Consider the following 17,527-nt stretch of genomic DNA (forward strand, 5'->3'; position numbering starts at 1 on the left):
TAGAAAAATCATTAGCATTTCTATACACTAACAATGAGCAAACGGAAAAAGAATGTATGAAAACAATTCCATTTACAATAGCCTCAAAAAAAATCAAATACCTAGGTGTAAACCTAACAAAAGATGTGAAAGACCTCTACAAGGAAAACTATACACTTCTGAAGAAAGAGATTGAGGAAGACTATAGAAAGTGGAGAGATCTCCCATGCTCATGGATTGGTAGAATCAACAGAGTAAAAATGTCAATACTCCCCAAAGTAATCTGCATGTTTAATGCAATTCCCATCAAAATTCCAATGACATTCATTAAAGAGATTGAAAAATCTACTGTTAAATTTATATGGAAACACAAGAGGCCACGAATAGCCAAGGCAATACTCAGTCAAAAGAACAATGCAGGAGGTATCACAATACCTGACTTCAAACTATATTACAAAGCAATAACAATAAAAACAGCATGGTACTGGCACAAAAACAGACATGAAGACCAGTGGAACAGAATAGAGCATCCAGATATGAAGCCACACAACTATGAGCAACTTATCTTTGACAAAGGAGCTAAAAATATACAATGGAGAAATAGCAGCCTCTTCAACAAAAACTGCTGGGAAAACTGGTTAGCAGTCTGCAAAAAACTGAAACTAGATCCATGTATATCACCCTATACCAAGATTAACTCAAAATGGATCAAGGATCTTAATATCAGACCCCAAACTCTTAAGTTGATACAAGAAAGAGTAGGAAATACTCTGGAGTTAGTAGGTATAGGTAAGAACTTTCTCAATGAAACCCAGCAGCACAGGAACTAAGATATACCATAGATAAATGGGACCTCATAAAACTAAAAAGCTTCTGTTGACCAAAAGAAATGGTCTCTAAACTGAAGAGAACACCCACAGAGTGGGAGAAAATATTTGCCAATTATACATCAGACAAAGGACTGATAACCAGAATATACAGGGAACTTAAAAAACTAAATTCTCCAAAAACTAATGAACCAATAAAGAAATGGGCATGTGAACTAAACAGAACTTTCTCAAAAGAAGAAATTCAAATGGCCAGAAAACACATGAAAAAATGCTCACCATCTCTAGCAATAAAGGAAATGCAAATTAAAACCACACTAAGATTCCACCTCACCCCTGTTAGAATAGCCATCATCAGCAACACCACCAACAACAGGTGTTGGCGAGGATGCGGGGAAAAAGGAACCCCCTTACACTGTTGGTGGGAATGTAGACTAGTACAACCACTCTGGAAAAAAATTTGGAGGCTACTTAAAAAGCTAGACATCGATCTACCATTTGATCCAGCAATACCACTCTTGGGGATATACCCAAAAGACTTTTACTCCAGAGGCACCTGCACATCCATGTTTATTGTGGCACTATTCACAATAGCCAAGTTATGGAGACAGCCAAGATGCCCCACCACTGATGAATGGATTAAGAAAATGTGGTATCTATACACAATGGAATTTTATGCAGCCATGAAGAAGAACGAAATGTTATCATTGGCTGGTAAATGGATGGAATTGGAGAACATCATTCTGAGTGAGGTTAGCCTGGCTCAAAAAACCAAAAAGCGTATGTTCTCCCTCATATGTGGACATTAGATGAAGGGCAAACACAACAAGGGGATTGGACTATGAGCACATGATAAAAGCGAGAGCACACAAGGGAGGGGTGAGGATAGGTAAGACACCTAAAAAACTAGCTAGCATTTGTTGCCCTGAACACAGAGAAACTAAAGCAGATACCTTAAAGCAACTGAGGCCAATAGGAAAAGGGGAACAAGTACTAGAGAAAAGGTTAGATCAAAAAGAATTAACCTAGAAGGTAACACCCACGCACAGGAAATCAATGTGAGTCAATGCCCTGTATAGCTATCCTTATCTCAACCAGGAAAACCCCTTGTTCCTTCCTATTATTGCTTATACTCTCTCTACAACAAAATTAGAAATAAGGGCAAAATAGTTTCTGCTGGGTATTGAGGGGGGGGGAGCAGGAGGGGGCGGAGTGGGTGGTAAGGGAGGGGTTGGGGGCAGGGGGGAGAAATGAACCAAGCCTTGTATGCACATATGAATAATAAAAGAAAAATGAAAAAAAAATAAAAAAAAAAAGTGCAGAACTGTGATTGTCTATTCAAATAGTAGAAAATCAACTACAATAGTCACACCAGGTCCAAGTTTTCTGCCTCAGATCTTCTTGGGCATTGTCTCTCGCATGTTTGGGATGTCTTTTCCTGTGATGTGGTTAAGTAAGGGGATGAGAGCTGCTCTGTCTGCCTGGTGCATTTAGGTATTAGTTCGGTTACTTAAATATTTTGTAATTTGCAACTCATTGTTTGTTACTCATTTTATTTTTGAATTTCTCTTTTCACATTGTGGTTTTTTCATATCACTAGGCATTCAGCAATTCATTCTTGCAGGATTCATAGCTGTAACTTCTAGAGATTGTTTAAGGCAAGAAAACAGTTAAAGAGAGAATACTTCATTTGAATTTATTCCAAATATTCTAACAAGCTAATTCATTAAAACCTAGTGATGATGTAAATATATCATGGAGTTTCAGAATACAAAAATGGAGGAATTGTTATCCTAATAAATGAGCCAAAAATTTCTGACAAACTCATATATTGCCCAAGCTTCAATATGTCTTAAGCTGGTACTTAGTGCTTAGTGTGTCGTGTTTTCTCAGTGTATTCATTACTTATAAAAGTATGTGAGAGGTCTCAGTGTCATGGAGTAAGATTGGAGAGATTTAAGGGACATGTTTTTCATTAGGAATGAAGAAGTCTTATGTAGGAACATGCTATTTGAATGGCTGAAAGACTGAAGATTTCAGTTTCTAATTGTTAGAAACATTCATCCTCATCTTTTCTAGAATTGAATCCCTGTTTTGTCATGGAAAAGGTACAATGTTTAATGTCTATACATATGAATTCATTACATGTACTTAAAGCAAAGCCCTTATTATGGTTTCATCTCAACTGATTGAATATAGAAAAAACACAATAGTAAATATTATTATTAATATTTTTGTTTCCTTGTATCATTAAATAATGGGTTTGTCCTATTTAATTTCTGCTAGTTACATCAATTTTTACATAGACATTAAAATGTACCATCTAAGTTTTTCTATGAATACATTTTCTTAGCAGATGAGAATATTCAAGCACCTTTTAAAGAAGACATTGACATCATATTTACTTATTTTATTTTTTAAATTCATTTATTCACATGTGCATGCATTGTTTGGGCCATTTCTCCCTCCTGCCTCCCACCCCTTGCCTCTTCCCCCACCTCCTCTTGCTTCCAGGCAGACCTGTTTTGCTCTTATCTATAATTTTGTTGAAGAGAAAACATAGGCAATAGTAAGAAAGACAAAGCGTTTTTGCTAGTAGAGATAATGATAGCTATACAGAGAGATTCCTAGCATTGCTTCCATGTACTAACGTGTTACAACCTAAGTTGATTCATCTCTAACCGAACTTTTCACTAGTTCCTGTCCCCTTCTCATATTGACCTCTGTCACTTTAATGTTTCTGTATTAGTTCTTCTTCAGTGGGGACATCAAACACTTTCATGTTTTGGGTTTCCCACCTATCCCCATACCTCCCGTATATGCTCTCCCCTTATCATGTGACCCAAGTCCAACAACATTGCTGTATTTGTGCTAGATCTACAGTCTGCATATGAGGGAGAACATATGATTTTTGGTCTTCTGAGCCTGGCTAATGTCACTCAGAAAGATGTTCTCCAGTTCCATCCATTTATTTGCAAATGATAAGATTTCATTCTTCTTCATGACTGAGTAAAATTCCATTGTGCATAAATACCACATTTTCTTAATCCATTCATCAGTAGTGGGGCATCTTGGCTGTTCCCATAACTTGGCAATTGTGAATAGCACTGCATGGGTGTGCATATGGCTCTGGAGATATTTAAATGTCTTTATATTTTAGTTATTCACTTGGATAGTCTTAATGCTTCTCTGAAAGACTGAGATAATAGGAAGCCCATGTGGACATATGATTCTTTTAGCAACTTGCCACAACTTCTAGGTCTGCTGATCAGCCATATGTTACCAGGTGTTCTATGAAGACTCATGGGAATATGAGCTACCAATAGTCACACTCAGTAACAGAAACATTAATTTTCTGTAATAGGATATAATTGAAACAATGAGTGTGAAACAAGAGAGAAGGTATATTAGTTGAATAATCCTTGAAATACTGAAATACAGCTAATAAATAAAGGTCATGTTGTCTCCTCCACAGTATCTGAACTTGGAAACTTTGTTGACAAATCCCAGAATTTCATTAGAATATGCAAATTATATTTTTAGTACTATAACTTGATAGTATTTATTCCATTTCTCCAAATAACAAATGATAAATATAATATGAATAACAAGTAAGCCAATGGATTTATTTATTTATTTAATGAGATAGTATCTTTTACATGATATGTTAACAAAGAAATATAATTAGTTTTATGTATATTATAATTAGTAAATTTATAATTACATATTATCCCAAGTTTCTCACAGTGTAAAAGGGCAAAGAAAGGTTGATATGGCTTTTATGTGTGTACCCTTAAAATTACCCCAGGAAACACCTAAGGAAATCTATCATCAAGGAAGCAACTTTTTCAGTCTTCTTAGTTTTATTATTTTCATATTATAAAGTACTTCATTGGTAATTTTGAAATTATAGACTAATGTTTTAAAAACCAGGTTCTTAAAACCTGTATTAGCTTATATTCTAGAAAAAGGCTGGCTTAATAGTTTAAGTGGAACATGACATTAGTGAGGTTTTATAGCATCAATTCTTTGATAAATTACAGTAGAGTTTACATTAGTGTGGCGTAGTATAAGTAATCTATTTTTACTCTATTTTGTAAATTATTAAAATGACAAATAGAAGACTTGTCCTGATGAAAACTAGAATTGAGGACTGATGAGAATAAAGGCATTACATATGCAAAAATAAGACAGGAAAGAGACAGAATTTGATACAAAATATTTTATATTGTTCTGTTCTACAAAATTGTGGAGTGAATAAGTCTATAGCTTCAAGAATGAAAACTACAAATCTTCTGAGTCAGATCAAATCATTTCTGCAAATGAGACAGGTAGATGTCTTATCTTAACTAGCCTCCCAGGAAAGCTCAGGCTCTCTGCACATGTCCTTCTCTACCATCAAGTTCATATGAATGGTTTATTATTACTTGCTTCGAGGCAAAATACATCCCTTCACTGGTAAACATTACTAGTCATTAACAAAATAAATTAAATTAAATAATTAGTAAAACATATAATTTTATATTATGTATAAAGAGGTGTTCATCACTGATAGATAAAATACTTTTTGTATCCTGGATTAATTTTCCAGTTATTACTGCATTGACAGTGATCCTCATGATTGGTTCTGATCAATGCTAAGGTGAGTCACATAAGAAGGTTAATAACAGCTATCATTTGTTTGCATTTCATAAAATGTCAAGTAGTGTTATATAAAGTATACATGCCACAACAACAAAATAGCCGTAAGAGGTAGATGATGTAGATTGTCATCATGATAAAGATGATGACATGGAGGTACCAGAAAGTTTACTAAGATGGTCAAGGTCATATTGATAACATGGGAATAAAACTTTGATTGCACAGAAGCCATGTGGTTCCAGAGCTCACATTGTTCACTCCTGTACCACCCTCAAGTATGCCTAGGATCCAATCTAGGTTCACACTGAATGAAAAACTGAGAGTCATTATTTGGCTGCAGTAGTTACAACATTTCCTTTACCACTGGACAGCACCTTTCAAGAAACAGTAATAAACTGGGAAAGTGTTGTTTGATAATGCAAGTGTGAAAAAAGAAAAAAATGTTAACAAAAAAGAAAGAGATAGGGCTGCATTTATAGTGTTGCAGATAGTTGGACTGAAAAGGATTTTAAAGTAATCTGGTTTACTACTATAATCTACAATGTGAATACTTAGACTTATCTGTAATTACACTTAGAAAATGACTCAAATTCATGTTTTCTCATGCTGAGTGTGGTCATCTCCCTTGAAAGTGTTTCTTTTGAGATCTGGACACTAAAGTTCTGTGCTGAGCATTCCCCGTACCTAGCAAGTGTTACATACAAAATTATCTAGCATTGTTCTCTACTTCTTTTTCAGCCTTCTATTTTATCTCATTCACTGCATAGCTTACCTAAGAGTTCCAAAAAGTACACTAACTGCTTATGCTACAGTTGGAGAGAGTCATGGGTTATTTCAGATTAGTTAAAATGTTTGCTAAAAATAATGATAGTGAATCTAAATGTGTTGTATTGGCTAGGATGGAATGGACAGAATTATGTCTCCTGAAAATCCTGAAAATGCTGATAGTCAGAGTTAAATGCAGTATTTGGTATGGTCACAAATGTGCTAAATAACATTGGAGTTATTTGATGCAGGTCAAAATCTAAGATTTTGAGATTTCATGAAAGATATATAAAGATTGCAAATCCATTGAGACCTGGAAAACAGACCTCTAATAATGTAATATCACAGCACTGAAATTGGTGATCCTGGACAGATGCTATTTTGTGATTACAAGATGATAGCTCCTGGGCAGTGCTGTTTTATGATTAATCTCCTCAAATACACCAACTTGTAAGACTGTCTCTATGTCAGTTGAGATATTTAGGGTTTATTGACAAAAACATATAATAGATTTCATAAAAAGAGAAACCATGTCCTTATGTTTGCTGAAGTCTGGGCCAAAAATTATATTTTAAACAAGTAGTTTAAATGTATGAATTACTGAGATGCCTCTGTTGCTCTTCTTTATAAAGATCCACTGAGAAGCCAGGTGCCAGTGGCTCACACCTGTAATCCTAGCCACTCAGGAGGAAGAGATCAGAAGGATTGCAACTCAAGCCAGCCTGCAAAATAGTTTGTGAGACCTTTTCTCAAAAACACCTTGCACAAAAAGGGTTCGCAGAGTGGTTCAAGTAGTAGAGTGCCCGTGTTCAAATCCCATTACCCCCTCCCAAAGACAGACCCACTGATGTTTAGAATGAATCTTGCACTTTTAGGCTAAAGGAATCATACAATTAAAAAAAGAATTCAAGGAAGAAGTTGAATAACAAAGACTAATTGAGGATGAAAATTTGATCAAACTACATTATATGCACATATGGAAATATCATGATGAAATACCTTTTGTGTAATTAATACATGCTAATAAAAGAACCATCCCATAGGAAATAGAATTTTCCACAAATGGGTCTATGGCTCATTGCAAGAACTCAGTAGATGTTGACTTAATGTTCACTGTGGGTGCACAATGCAGGAGATATAATAAAGGTGTTATCCATGACATAAGGTATGATAGTCCAGTTCACAGTTTCATGGCAAGACTTGTTATCCTCAGTTCTCATGTGTGAGAAAAGCCTTATAGAAGAGCAGATGATGACACAGAGTAACAATGCCACAGAATTTATCTTGCTGGGCCTCACTCAGGATTATCACGTGCGAAAAGCATTATTCTTTTTATTTTTACTTACCTACATTGTAACGCTGGTAGGTAACCTGGTCATTGTGGTGACTGTCATAGCCAGCCCCTCCTTGGGCTCTCCAATGTACTCTTTCCTTGCCTCTCTTTTACTTTTGGATACTATTTATTCCACTGTTATCTCACTCAAGTTGATTATAGACTTGCTCTATAATAAAAAGACTATTTCTTTCCTAAAATGCATGGGCCAGCTATTTATAGCACACTTTTTTGGTAGTTCTGAGGTGTTCCTTCTGGTGGCAATGGCCTATGATCGTTTTGTGACCATCTGTAAGCCACTGTACTATGTGACCATCATGAATAGATGAGTTTCTATCCTTTGGTTGTTGGTGGCCTGTGCTGGTTGTTTTATACACTCTTTTGTTCCAATTGTCTTTGTGTACAGTCTGCCTAACTGTAGTCACAATGTCACTGACCACTTCTTCTGTGACATGTACCCATTGCTGGAACTTGCATGCATAGACACCTACTTCATTGGCCTTACTGTGATTGGCAATGGTGGACTAATCTACTTGGTGGTCTTTGTCATTCTCCTAATCTATGGAATTATCCTAAAGTCTCTTAAAACTCATAGTCAGGAAGGGAGGCACAAATCCCTGTCAACCTGCAGCTCACACATCACAGTGGTTGTCTGCTTTTTTGCTCCCTGTATTTTCATGCATTTTAGACCTGTTTCCAACTTGCCTATTGATAAATATGTGACTGTTTTTTATACAGCTGTTACTCCCTTGTTAAATCCTTTAATATAAACCTTGAGAAACTCAGAGATGAAAAACTCTGGTATAATTTATTAACTGCAGTTAGAATACCTCGCTGAACAGAATAATAATTCTAAAGCAACAAAAGAAGGTAGAAATTCTAACCAGAAATGATGTAGACTCCTCAATGTATTTGGTTAGGATGCTTCTCTCTATTCAAGGAAATCAGAGGAGGAGAAAAGCAGTCATAGTTTTAGATGAGAATCACTCTAATAGAGAATTTTTGGAAAATAAATAGCAGGCATTGGGTTTTGTCCTATTACAACTACAGATGGAATTAAGCTTGCCTTGTAAGTTTCTCTTTCTTGTTTAAAATTGAGATGAAATTTGAAAAAAGTGGTTTATTCTTTCCAACTGAAGTAAAACAGAACAATTCTTTAAAAATGTTATTAGGATCAATTCACCCTAAACCCCCTCCTGGCCCAACATTAAGCAATTGCAAGATGTTTAATTATTCTAAGTCATATAGGTATATGAAGTTTATCAGCCAAATTCCTTCACATTAAACTCCTTTCACCCTTCCCTCTCCCACAAATTACCCCCTCCACACACATTACCAGTTTTATAGCCCTGTCCTCTGTTATTAATTTATAAGTAAATGTTCAAAGGAGTTTCCCGATGTGTTCCTGCTGTAATTATACTTCACTCTGTCTTATTCAACCCTTACATTATTCTCCCTTACCCATTCCCTTCACACCCCCCTTTTACAACAGTTTTCAATACATATCATAATATCTTTGACCTTCACATATGTTATATTTTACAATATTTTTGATGCTGCTTTTCTTTTCCATTGTGTGTATAATATTCATCATAAAGATCTTTCACATTTTTGGTTTTAGTTTATATTTTGTTTTTTGGGCTAATTAATTATATACTTTTGATGTCATATTTTTCAAATAATTGTGGTTTAGTACTCATGTATGTTCAAACCTGAACTTAACTCCCTTAGTTAATGTGAGAGACTTTCAGTTAACTCTTGGATTTGCTGAATTAAATAACATCATCTTCATCAAAGTATTGTTTGTAATAATTAATTTCTAATATTTTGTGACATATATCTACTTGTTATATTATAATATTATTTAAAATTGGAAAACATGAAATAATAATTGGACACAGGAACACTAATTTATTCTTACCTTTCATGGGGATGCCTGTGGTATTTCCCTACAAAAATGTGTTCCTCAAAAATAGTCATCTCAACCTGCATGTCAGTGTCATGACAAGAAACCAGCACCTTTCAAAGGGACAATCAAAAAATATTTCCATTTCCCTATTGAGCAATCACTATCACTGAGTGTATTTATAAAATTATTGCTTCTATGTTGATGCCTTTAAGCTATACTATGAGAAATTTAGAGATTGCACATGCCAAGAAGAAGCTCTGCCACTGAAAACTCATAAATATTAAGTAAGTGAATCACCCACAGTGAGAAGAGTCATTTGGCCATTGGGCACAGGTCATTTGCACCAGGAAATCTTCTCAAATCTGAATGCTATCATCCCTTCATTTCAACACTTTGTTAAGTATGAATGAAATACCAACTATAATGTTTGTACGGTTACTTACAGCTTCTCTTCTATAACGTAAGCTCTATTACATACTGTTCATTGTTACAGCTAGAAAAGTGCAGTGTATGGATGGTATAGAGTCAATAAATAATATGTAATAAATTATTGAATGAAATTGTACCTAAATTGACTTAAAATATTTTATTTTTTAAATTGTTTGAGTTTATTAGATTTAAGGTTAATTTTAATAAGAATTTGAGGTAAATTATTTAAATTGATGCATTTATTTTTATTGCTTACTTTGACTTTCTTTTAAATATTATATTCATTATCAAAACTTTTAATTTTTGTATTACACTAGTTAAATATGTCCTACTTTGTAGGTTATTGCTTCTATTTTATTACAGCTGCATTACTTAGGAACTTTTAGTATATTATTCTTACATTTCAGATTACAAAATAAAAAGTATGTTGATGAAAACAGAATCCATACAAAATGGTAAAATTATAGGAAAAAGTCTTCTTGTGCCTCACCACAGTCTCCCAGTCATATACCAGATGCAGATGCCTATTACATTTCTAATATTCATCAGGCATTTATTCCTGACCAACACAAGCATACTTCTATGCACCTGAGTGGCTATATTTCTTATTTTAATTCATTTATTCATATATGCATACATTGTTTGGGCCATTTCTCTCCCCTGCTCCCAGCCCCCTCCTTCTATCCCCTACCCTTTGCTTCCAGGCAGAACCTATTCTGCCCTTTTTTCCAATTTTGTTGAAGAGAAGACAAAGCATTTTTGCTAGTTGAGAAAAGGATGGCTATATGGAGAGATTCCTAGCACTGCTTCCATGTACAAATGTGTTGCAACTCAAATTGATTCATCTCTACCTGATCTTTTCTCTAGTTCTTGATCACCTTCCCATATTGACCTCTGTCATTTTAAGGTCTCTGTATTAGCTCCTCTGCAGTGGGGACATCAAACACTTTCCTGTTTTGAGTTTCCTACCTGTCCCCATACTTCCCGTATGTGCTCTCCTCTTAGAGTGTGACCCAAGTCCAAAAGCACTGCTGTATTTGCCCTAGATCTAAAGTCTGCATATGAGGGAGAACATAGGATTTCTGGTTTTCTGAGCCTGGCTAACCTCAGTCAGGATGATGTTCTCCAGTTCCATCCATTTACTTATGAATGACAAGATTTCATCCTTCTTCATGGCTGAGTAAAACTCCATTGTGTGTAAGTGCCACATTTTCTTAATCCATTCATCAGTAGTGGGGCATCTTGGGTATTTCCATAACTTGGCTATTGTGAATATAGCCAATAAACATGGGTGTGCAGGTGCCTCTGGAGTAACTTGAGTTGCATTCCTTTGGGTATATCCCCAGGAGAGGGATTGTTGGATCATATGGCAGATCTATGTTTAGATTTTTAAGAAGCCTCCATATTGTTTTCCAGAGTGGTTGCACTAGCTTGCATTCCCACCAGCAGTGTACAAGGGTTCCTTTTCCCCCAGATCCTCGCCAACACCTATTGTTGGTGGTGTTTTTTGATGATAGCTATTTTAACATGGGTGAGGTAGAATCTTAGTGTGGTTTTGATTTGTATTTTTTTATGCCTAGAGATGGTGAGCATTTTTTCATGTGTTTTTTTGCCATTTGAATTTCTTCTTTTGAGAAAGTTTTGTTGAATTCAGTTGCACATTTCTTCTTTATTGGTTCATTGATTTTGGAAGAGTTTAGTTTTTGAAGTGCCCTGTATATTCTGGTTATCAGTCCTTTGTCTGATGTATATCTGGCAAATATTTTCTCCCATTCTGTGGGTGGTCTCTACAGTTTTGAGACCATTTCTTTTATTGTGCAGAAGCTTTTTAATTTTATTTAGTCCCATTTGTCCATCCTTTTTCTTAGTTGCTGAGCTGCTGGGGTTCTATTGAGGAAGTCCTTCCTTATAACTATTACTTCCAGAGTATTTTCTGCTCTTTCCTGTACTAACTTCAGAGTTTCAGGTCTGATATTAAGGTCCTTGATTCAGTTTGAGTTGATACTAGCATAGGGTGATAAACATAGATCTAGTTTCAGTTTTCTGCAGATGGATGAGTGGCTATAGTTCTGTGTATAAAAGTTTGTAATTATTCCTCAGCATCCTGAAGATCTTTATATAACACCTCACATAATTGTATCTCTTCTTAGTTTTTTCTTTACAAAAGAGCTTTCCATACAATTTCTCATTTCTGACCTTCTCAAGGTATATATTAAAGGTTTCACCATGGGAGTAATAACTGTATAAAAAAAGGCCTTTTGCTTGTCAAATTTATTTCTAGGAATTTTATTTTTTTAAGGCTATTGTAAATAGGAGTTTTTCTAAATTCCTTCTCAGTCTGTTCATTGTTGTTATATAGGAAAGCTACTTATTTTTATATATCAATTTTGTGATCTGTTACTTTACTGCAAATATTTCTGATGCCTAAGAGCTGTTTGGTGGAGTTTTGGAAGTACATCTCACCTGCAAATGGGGATAGTTTGACTTCTTCATTCTGTTTCCTGTTACTTCTTCCCTCAGTCTTATTTTTCTAGCTAGGATCACAAAGCATTGTGAGGACAGTTGAAATGCTTATCTTATTACTCACTTTAGAGGAAATTGTTTCAGTTTGTCCTTATTTAGTATAATGTTGGCTATAGATTTGTCATATATAGCCTTTATTATGTTGAGGTACCAACCTTCTAGTCCTAGTTTCATCAAGCTTTGATCAAGAAAGGATGCTGAATTTTGTCAAAGGCTTTTTCTTCATCTGTTGAGATAATCATGTGATCTTTTCCTTGCTTATGTTTATATGGTACATTATATTTATGGATATGTATATGTTGAACTATCCCAGCATCCTTGGAATGAAACTGGCTTTAGTATGGTTTTTAATCTTTTTGATGTGTTACTGAATTCAGTTTGTCAGTACTTTATTTTTAATATTTGCATCTAAGATCATTAAAGAGATTGGCCTAAAATTCTTTTTTTTTGTTAGGTCCTTGTCTAGTTATAGTATTGGTGTGGCACTAACTTAATAGAATGAATTTGGTAGTGAGGTTCCTTCCCTTTCTATTTCATGGGAAAAGTTTGTGGAGTGTTGGTTGTAGTTCTTTTTAGAGGTCTTATAAAATTCAACAATGAATCAATCAGGTTCTGGGCTTTCATTTTGGGAGATTGCTGTTTCAATTTCATTTCTTATCTATTTGGATTGTTTATATTTTCCTGGTTCAATTTTGGTTGGTTACATTCATCTGGAAATTTATCCATTTCTTCTAGATTTTTCAGCTTATTTGAATCTAGGTTTTTAATTATTAATTATTCTTTGGATTTCATTGTTATTTATTGCAATATCTGCTTTTAATCTCTAATTTCATTAATTGCATCTTTCTCATCTCTTTGTAGTTAGACTGGCTAAGGGTTTATCAACCATATTTACCTTTTTGAGGAACCAACCTTTTGTTTTGTTGATTCTTTCTGTAGTTTATTTGGTCTTTATTATGTTTATTTCAGTCTTTATTATTTCTCTCTTTCTTTTGGTTTTAGTTTGTTCTTGTTTTGCTAGGAGTTTGAGATATAGCATTAGGTAATTTATTTGGAATCTCTTTGCTTTCAATAAAGGCATTTATAGTTATGAACTTTCTTCTTAGCACTGCCTGTGCAGTATCCCATAGGTTCTCATAGGTTGTGTTTTCGTTTTGCTTTCATTCCAGGAATTTTTTAACTTCCTTCCTTATTCCTCAGTAATGAACTAGTCATTCTGTAATGTGTTGTTCAGTATCCATGTATTTAAGTATTTTCTTAAGTTTCATTTGTTGTTCAGTTCTAGATTTCTTCCATTGTGGTCAGACAGGATGTAAAGATTTTTAATAAACTGAAAGTGGGTCATCTCAGAAAGGGACATTGGATGATAGCTGATGAAACTATTCCAGGAATGGGGTAGATGATAATAAAAAGAATGGTGGTAATAAAAAGATGGTTATAAAAATATATAATTCAAGTATTATATATTTGATACACTGTAAGAACTTCTATAAATGCCACAATGTACCTCCATCCAGCACAATAAAAATAGAGTAATTGAGAATGACAGCCACATTTTCTTTGTGATTCATTCTCAAGTGAACAGATGTGTAGATAAAAAATGATAGTATTTTTCTCATATTATGGACATATAGAGAAATATGTCAAAGGATACAAAATGTGATATAATACAAATAAGTCAAGAGATTGAATATATAGCTTGAGACTTATAGTTAAGATATTGTATTCCATATTGAAAATTTGCTACAAGAGTGGATTCTAGGCACCCCTATTACAAAAAATCTAGTTATGGGAGGCAATGGATATGTTAATTTCATTCATTACACTAATCCTTTCACTGCATACATGAATGACAAAACAGAATTTTGTAAGCTTTTTATGTATAAGTATACATATAATAAAAATAATATTTTTTCTTAAATGTTTGAAAGTTGCTAACATGATGACCTTTATCTCTAGAGGTGTCAATGAAAATTCCTAAGCCCGAGGATACTCTCTGAGATCAAAATGATAGGACTAGCAAAATAATAAATAAATAAATAAATATATATATATAAATTTATTACATCATTTATACTTTTCCTCAGTAATACCCTTTACCTTAAAGAAGATCTAATTCAGGATGCCCTGGAACAATTCTTCCATCTTTCCTAGTCTTCACCCTTTTGAAGAGGGACAGAGAATAATTTTGTAGAACGTTGTTAAACTTGGGTTTTCCTTGTGCTTTTGAATGATCAAAATCAGATAATATGTTTTTGGTAGGAATACCAGAGTACTAATGTAATATTGCATGGCTTCCCAGTACACAATATCACAAGATCACAGCATCGTTTGTCTTATTCCTCATGATGTTCACTTCGGTCAATTTTTATAAGGGGAACATAAAGATACATTTCCCTTGGTAAGTAATAAATATCTTGTTAGGAGCTACTTTGAGACAATTAAAAATATTTTTCATCGGAATAGTTTTTAATCACAGCATTTTATTCTCTCAGGTGAACTTTTCTCAGTGCATATGATTCAAATTAACAATCCACATCAAAGAACTTCATATTCTTTAACAAAGTAAATTTACTTCAATAAGTCAGACTACAAGTGAATCACAAGTGTGCCTGGGGTGGATTTGTGCTTTCAAAAGCTTATTTAGAGGTTAGCTTTTACAGATATGATCTATGTATTGGCAACCCCTTTTTAAACAAATGAACTGTAACAACCACTCTTTCAGTCACAATTTTGAGGTTTTCTTTCAGGTTTGTGGGGTATTAAATATGTACAGTCTGTCCACAATCCACAACCTTGCATTCCAGAAAATTTGTGTACCTATTAATTGATGGATGTGTGGGGTGTTTCCATATTTGGTATTACTAATAATGTGTCAGTAGAGTCCAGATATTTCTACAACATGGTTATTCCATTTCTTTTAGATATATTTTTAGAGAGAAATAGAATTCCTTTGTCCTAGCCTTTGGACATGTACAAATGGATATACTTAATGAATGACATATAATGGTGAGATAAAGCATATTAAATTAACCCAATCCAAAACATTAAATGATGGAGATTATCATTCCATAACATCAGCAGAAAAAGTTCTTTAAGAAGGTTTGAGATCTCCTTTCTAGGAACAAGGAACATTACAAAGGACAATTAGCCATAACTACTTGTACTTTTACAGAGATTTGTACTGATATAATCTTTATAATCTACTTGGAGCTCCACTAAGCCTGTGATGCAAGTCACAAATGAAAACTAATGTGAATTTTCCTAATGAATGCTGATGGTCAGGAATTCTCATATACATTTTGGTCATATGTAGTCATCTTTGAAGAAATGTCTATATAGGTAAACCACCCATTTGTAATTAGATTATTTTGGATTTTGGGTTTTGTTGTTTTTACTTTTCTGATCATATTACTAGAATTACTTATATATTTTGAATTTCAACCTTATTCAAGTTTTAGGTTTCCTTCCCTTTCCCTATTCTTCCTGCATGTGTTCTCCATTTAGTGTGTGACCCAAGTCCAATAATATTACTGCATTTGTTTTAGATCTATAACCCACATATGAGGGAGAACATGTGATTTTTGGCTTTCTGAGTCTGGTTAATTTTGCTTAAGATGATGTTCTCCATGGCTGCATAAAATTCCATTGTGTATAGATACCATTTTCTTAATCCATTCGTCAGTGGTGGGGCATCCTGGCTGTTTCCATAGCTTGGCTATTGTGAATAATGCTGCAATAAACATGGGTGTACAGGTGCCTTTGTAATAACCTGAGTCACATTCCTTTGGATATAGCCGTAGGACTGGTATTGCTGGATTGTATGGCATTTCTATTTTTAATTTTTTAAGAGCCTACATATTGATTTTCAAAGTAGTTGTACTAGCTTACATTCCTACCAGCAGTGTATGAGGGTTCCTTTTTCCCCTATATCCTTGCCAGCATTTATTGTTGTTGGTGTTCTTGGTGCTAGCTATTCAAACAGGAGTGAGGTAGAATCTTAGTGTGGTTTTACTTTGCATTTCCTTTATGGCCTCCAAGGATGGTGAGCATTTTTTCGTGTGTTTTTTAACCATTTAGAATTCTTTGAAAGAGTTCTGTTTAGTTCAGTTGCCTACTTCTTTATTGGTTCACTGATTTTTGGGGAGTTTAGTTTTTTGAGCTCCCCGTATATTCTGGTTATTAGTCTTTTGATGTATAGCTAGCAAATATTTTCTCCCACTGTGTGGGTGGTATCTTCAATTTAGAGACCATTTCTTTTTTTGTGCAGAAGCTTTTTAATTTCATGTAGTCCCATTTGCCCATCCTTTCTCTTAGTTGCTGGACTGCTGGGGTTCTATTAAAGAAGTCCTTGCCTATACCTCTTGCTTTCAGAGTATTCCCTGCTCCTTTCTGTATTAACTGCAAGGTTTCTGGACTGATATTAAGTTTCTTAATCCACTTTAAGTTGATACTAGTATAGGGTGATAAACATGGATTTAGTTTCAGTTTTTTGCAGACGGATAACCAGTTTTCCCAGCAACATTTATTGAAGAGGCTGTCTTTTCTCCATCATATGTTTTTGGTGCCTTTGTCAAAAATAAGGTGGACATAGTTGTGTGGATTCATATCTAGGTCCTGTATTCTGTTACAATGGTCTTCATGTCTGTTTTTGTGCCAGTACCATGCTGTTTTTAATGCTAGTGTTTTGTAATTTAGTTTGAAGTCAGGTATTATGATACTTCCAGCCTTGCTCTTTTTGCTGAGTATTGCCTTGGCTATTCATGGCCTCTTGTGTTTCCATATAAATTTAATGGTAGATTTTTCAATCTCTGTGATGAATGTCATTGGGATTTTGATGGGAATTGCATTAAACATGTAGATTGCTTTTGGTAGTATAGACATTTTTACTATGTTGATTCTACCAATCCATGAGCACAGGAGATCTTTTCATCTTCTGTAGTCTTCTTCGATCTCTTTCTTCAGTGGTTTGTAGTTCTCCATGTAGAGGTCATTTACATCCTTTGTTAAATTTACTCCTAGGTATTTGATTTTTTTTGAGGTTATTGTAAATGAAATTCTTCCCCCATATTCTTTCTCAATGTGTTCATTGTTGGTGTATGGAAAGACTACCAATTTTTG

At 34.4% G+C, this 17,527-nt stretch overlaps 1 pseudogene; it reads left to right on the forward strand.

Moving 5' to 3' along the window:
• Positions 1-7,463: 7,463 nt before the first annotated feature.
• On the forward strand, positions 7,464-8,360 carry LOC109678888 (olfactory receptor 4A5-like; annotated as a pseudogene).
• Positions 8,361-17,527: the final 9,167 nt, after the last annotated feature.

This window comes from Castor canadensis, chromosome 1, assembly GCF_047511655.1.
Source record: "Castor canadensis chromosome 1, mCasCan1.hap1v2, whole genome shotgun sequence".
NCBI classification, from domain to species: Eukaryota; Metazoa; Chordata; class Mammalia; order Rodentia; family Castoridae; genus Castor; species Castor canadensis.